Source organism: Octodon degus, unplaced genomic scaffold (genome assembly GCF_000260255.1).
Source record: "Octodon degus isolate 3935 unplaced genomic scaffold, OctDeg1.0 scaffold00015, whole genome shotgun sequence".
NCBI lineage: Eukaryota > Metazoa > Chordata > Mammalia > Rodentia > Octodontidae > Octodon > Octodon degus.
The window spans coordinates 14,238,525-14,244,524 of NW_004524591.1; positions in this window are offsets into that span (position 1 = coordinate 14,238,525).

Sequence of the window (6,000 nt, forward strand, 5' to 3'; positions counted from 1 at the left end):
GACACCACTGTAGTTGGTCCCTGCCCCATCCCATCTGCCCCCCTCCTTTACCTTGCTTTCCATTTTTCAGATGGCATAAGTTGAGTAGCTCCCATGTGCCATTCTTCTACCACAACGCCTCTGCCTTGGAGCCAATCATGAACCAAAATCTCTGGAACCAGGAACCAAATCCTTCAAGTTATGAGTCAGGTTTCTTCCCCCAGCAATGGGACAGCTATATTGGACATCTGCAGAGAACTTTCCTCCCTTCAGGGCCTGGGTACAGCAAGTTAAACCAGTGGGCAAAGGACTTTTCAAAAAATCCATCTTTTCATTATTTGCTATACGTGCAATAAACAGCAATTTGAGGATCCTATAAATCTCAGCATCCCCATTTCACTTGAGCTAAAAGCTTAATTTACCACCTTTATCTAGGCTTTAAGTTAGCTCTGAGTATACTTGAACTTGTTCCCAACACATTTATGAATTTACTTTTGCATTTAAAAATTATATATTTTGCCTGTATCATCTTAGTTCTAGACTTTTCCTCTACTAGATCTCATAGATTTTGATTCTTTCCTCTTTACTCTGTCCTATATTTTCACAGAAAAACAGTCAAAGGGCCAGGGATATAGTGCCTGCCTGCTAAGCACAAGGTTGTAAGTTTTGAATACTGGTTAAAAACAAAACAAAACAAAAGACCAGCAATTAGTCCCTGTGTCTATCACATATATACAAAAGTTTTAATGAATATATTCAGATTAGTATATCAATAAGGCTATCTTCAAAGAGAATGGAAGATGTATACAAATTTATGACTCATATAATTAAGGAAACTACAAAATAGTGAGGAAATGATAAAAATGAGTATCTTCTAGCCAAAGAAATATGAGATACAGAAAAAAATGAAGTATTTACAGCTATTTTCTTCATTTCTTCTTCCTAGATGGCTGAGGATAAAATACAATCTCTTTCTCCCTTAGTTTCATACACTGGAAAAATGAATAATAATACAGTCTTGTACAACTGTTAGAGTAAAGTTGGGGAATACATAACAATAGTTGGCAGAATACCCAGCAAAAAGTGAACTTTTAACAAATTGTGGTTCTGTCTCTCTAAAGACAAGGAAAAGAGACATGTATATGGTCAAACTAATAGTTTGAAATGATTTTGCAAAAAGGAATGTCAGCAGCTAATTTGGGTACATAATCAAGCTGGCCTTTAGAAATCTCAAATCCTTAAGGACCCAAGTAGGAAAAAGGTCAATAAAAATGTAAATCCTCACTTGCCCTGTTACTCAGAGCGCATTGGTGATTCACAGCCTCTGAGTCACAGATTATGGGATGTCTCTATATAGGATGTCTTCAGAAGATCTGAATGGGGCACTACACTTAGATACCCATTAAATTTGATCTTGGCAGGGAGAAACGATGGCAATGTAGAAACCCATGCGTGACTGTACAGTTCTCTTTTCCTTCTATGTAGTCTATATTCTCTCACATCTCCCATCACAGTAGGTGAGGGGGGGGGGGAGTAAGTGGAAAAGACAAACATTGCCTTAGCCACTGTTTCATTATGGCAAAAATCCTCTAATAGTGTTTCACAAGGATTAAGAATTAGAAGCGCCTGAAAAATCATTAACTTGTTAGGAATTGTCTGCTCTTATTTTTGGTATAAATCCCTACCAAAAAATGTTGGTAGATTCTCTTAACAAAATGAAAAGTAATAGTTACATCCTGGGAGTGTAAGGTGAGGTGGCTGTAGAGGAACTGCTTATACTAAAATTGATTCTCTTCATTGTTTGTTTGTTCATTTTGTATTTTAGGGAAGGGTCTACAGGGTGTTCAGGGTCTCACTACTACATCAGACTCGTAGTGATCCACCCATTAGCAGCTTCCCAAGAGCTGGCATTACAGGTGCGCACCACCACGCCCAGTTTCAATCGCTGGCTCAGCGTGCCCTGGAGCCGGGGCCAGCACAGCAGGCCTGGGGATTGAATCCCTGGCCTCTGCCTGCGCCTGCTTGCAGGCACTTTAATCTGCTGAGCTATTTGGCTGGCCTTGATTCTCCTCATTGTCAATACTGTATTTTCTGAGTGGGATGTGCTAAGATGGTAAAGGTGGGCTGCTTTACCTATTCATACCAAAGATACTTCTTTGTGGTACATAGTATATATTACTTTTTTCAAAAACAGTAAGTTCCCTCATTACTCTTTAGTGGAAGTGAATTTCCCATTCATCCATAGGCGAGTTAAATTTGCTAATCAACCATGATTTAATCTCCTCTGACTCATTTCCGGTAGAGAGATGAGCAGTTGAAATCGTGAGTACCATATCTGGACTATTTCTTTCTTTCAAAGCTTTCACTTCTGCCTCCCCTGACCTCCAAATGTGAGGAACAGCGGACATTGAATGAAGACCCTTGACTGAAGCACTGTCCTTCTTGTTCCAAAGAAGCTGTAATGTATTTCCACTGGTGCCCAGCAGCAGCAGTCTCTGGCCTCACTCTGTCCACTTTTGGATCGCTCTTGGCTATCATCATTTGTGATCTCTTCTCTCAGTGTCGTCCTACCCAAGTGTGTTGAGTGCTGTGTGCCGCAGACACTGGCTATGATCCCCTCCGTGGGCTGCTCAGGTAATTTCCTCTGCCCCCATTCCATCCTCAGGCCATAGGAAGTGGAGGAAATTATGTCACCCCTTTTCCTGCCTATGTGTTTCATATTATCACTTCCTATTTCTGGACACCAGGTTTGAGAAGAGCATCCTACAGACCCCTTCACTCTTCCCAGGCTTTCTCAATCTTTCTTCCTGTGTCCCCATGTATGCTGAGTGGGCCCGCTAATGTAGCAGCATCTGAGCCATAAGCTGACATCACATGTTTTACCCTCTTTCTTGTCAAAAGGGCTTCTTGTTTCCTATTGGGATGGCTGGTGTCATGTTCACCATCCTTCTCCAGAGCTTCACCATCCTTTTGTCCTGAGCATCACTCATCCTCTGCCTCCTTAGGGCCATTAAATAACATTAATGACAGAAAGGACTGCACTGAAAACTAAATTGCTGGGAGGAGCAATGCCTCAGGAGGTATTTCAATGATATAATAATCCCTGTTACATATTCAAGGACAAGTCAAAGTAAAACATATATCAACAGCTGCCTTTGTCTGAAAGAGCCGGTTACCAGTACCAGTTGCTGCAGAGCTCAACTCTGCCCTGCGACTCACATGTCTCAAGGACCCTGACGGCCTTTGGTGTGAGGCCCATGAGGCAACGAGCTCTTGACATCGCATTTCAACCATCTCCAGCTACAAATTCCTCTGGCCAGTTTTGACACATTGCTTGCTATTTTAAGCCACACTAGCATTTTTGTGTCATTGCTCTTTCCAGTCACCTTGTTCTTGGTAGGAGGTGAGAAGGCTGAGAGAACAGAGCTAAGTGTCTGCCCCAAAGCAGAGGCTCATGTGAGTTTCTTTTCATTCCAAGTCCAATGCTTTACAGGAATTATTTTTCACTGGCAGCAGTAATCATGACCTGGTTGGGAGGCAGTGGCAGGTGGGAAAACCCTTTCTCTCTGAAATACCTTTCTCATTAACCTGTTCCTTGTTCTAATACAATGTGGTCCTGCAAAAAAGTAGATACTATATACCCAGTGAAGGGTGCTCTGGGTACTTTATTCTTTATGGCTGAGCATTAAAAGCTTGATGACATAGTTTATGAGTCCATTTCCCAGAGAGAGCCTACTGTGAGCAGGTTTTATAAAGATGAATGGAAAAAGCTAAAGTGAGCCGTGGGTCTATCTCAGGGTAGGAAGATCTCTGTTGGAGAGTGTGGGTGCTGAGGTTCAGAGCAGAAAATGACTGGAAGCTTTGACAAGAGAGGGCTGGGGTGGAGCTGGGGGTAGGCTGAGGACATGCAACTTCTACCAGAGGCTCTTATCAGTGACAGCACTGACACTCTTCTCTCACCAAGGCAGGTGCTTTGCAGGAGCAGGACCCACCGTGCTAAGGCCTGGGGTTGTCCTATGGAAAGGACTGTTTGCACAAAGCTGATGAAAAATTAATTTGAGCAACGAGAGATAGTGGAGCTTTTTGCAGCAACAATGTTAGAATGCTAAGAGTGAACATGGAGGATGTTTGCTTTATTGCAGAGATCAATATCTTTCCACTGAAACCTTTTATATTTTTCAGCCAGGAAACTGAGTGATCGGCACTAGAGAAAAATCTCTTGCTTTTCTTTTGCCTTTATCATTTGGAGATGTTGCCTCATCTGGAAAACAGCTGATAAAAATTCCTAATAAGCTAAAAATACTTACTTTTATCCTTCATTGATTATTAGACTAAAATATCTTTATTATTTACTTATTGGAAAAGATTTACTAGGATGGTAATATTTAGTGTGGTGAGGACGTGAGGATTATCTTAAAATAGTGTAAAGATTTCAATTTTCTCTCAGATTAAAATCAATGAAATACCGATAGCAAACCCAATTAGAATCTTAACAAGCAAAGCCCAAAATTCATCTGTGGGAACAAAAATGAAGATAAAAATAAATTTGGACAAAACCCAAGGATTTGCCTTGCTAAACATAAAAACTTAAAACTATAGAAGTATGGGACAAAAGTACCATAAAAGTAGAGAAAGAAAAGATGTAGAATTAGTATAGGACAAGAACAATTACTTAGTAGTATTAAAATAGAAAGGAGAGCAAAATCATTCATAAACACACAGGAAAGGGCCAGGGAGATAGCTCAGTGAACTAAGTGCCTGATTAGGCAACCACAGAGACTGGGTTAGATTGTTGGTGCACAGGCTGCGCTGGCCCAGCCCCTGGCTGAGCCAGCCACCAAGATCCAGCGTGGTGGTGCACACCTATGATCCCAGTGCTGGGTAGGCTGAAAACAGGAGAATCACTGTGAGTCCGAGCTGCATAGTGAGACCCTGTACCAAATACATAAAATAATAATAATAATAATAATAATAATAATAATAATAATGATACAGGAATTTGTTACTTGAGCAACTTCAAACCTGTAGGGAAGATTATTGAATGGCTTTACATCAATTAAAAAGACAAAGTTTAGTTCCTATCATATAAAAGCAAACAAAAAGACATGATAAATTATAGGCATTAGTTGGGCCACACTTTCTCTGCAAGGCAAGGTAGTAAATACTTTTAAGCTTTGAGGCCATATAGCTTTTGGTAATCACTCAACTTTGCCATTGCAGTACAGAAGCAGCCTTCAACAATATCTGGACAAATAAGTGTAGCTATGTTCCAACAAAAGCACTGTGAAGCCCAGCAGCTTGCTGATCTCTGATTTTAAAAATTTGCATTTATAAATAAAACCAAGTCTACAATAGAGAATGTATCAAATTTTGTTTTAACATGGATGTGAGGAACTTCTTCCTTTAAGCAAGACACAGATTAAAGGGATAAATTAAAAATACCCAGTTTCAGCAACAGTGTGGGGAAAGGTTTTTAAATGTATTCCTCTGGGGCATTAATGCCATTACAAGGAATTTATCTTATAGACTAGACTGCATATAGACTCCGCAGCAATTCTTGTAGAGACAGATGGGTAAGAAAGGGGTGTAAGTGCTCTATGGGCTGTTGTGGACACAGCACACTGTGTGCCACGCTAAGGCCATGCCATGGCCTCTGGGTGTGGCAGTGGAGGGTGTTACACCCTGGAAAAGGTTGGTGAGGGTGGACTGGAAAGGCTACAACTTGGCCCACATGTAGTCTTTCTCACTAAGTGGCTTTCTGCCCCAGCACAGGGCACTTGGCTTTTGGCTACTGAAAAAGTTTGTGGTCAGGATTAAGATAATAGATTTGTAATCCAAATATAACTGGCTCACACTCAGTTGTAGTTTATTATTTAAATAAAGTGGCCCTATAGAGAAGTCATGAGAAATATCAGAGATATTTTTACTGTAGTTGTTTATAAAGTGTTAGCAAAGGTTTTACCAAAGAGAGAGGAAGGGGAGGGGACATATGTCCTCTATCTCTATCTCCTCTGTCTCTCT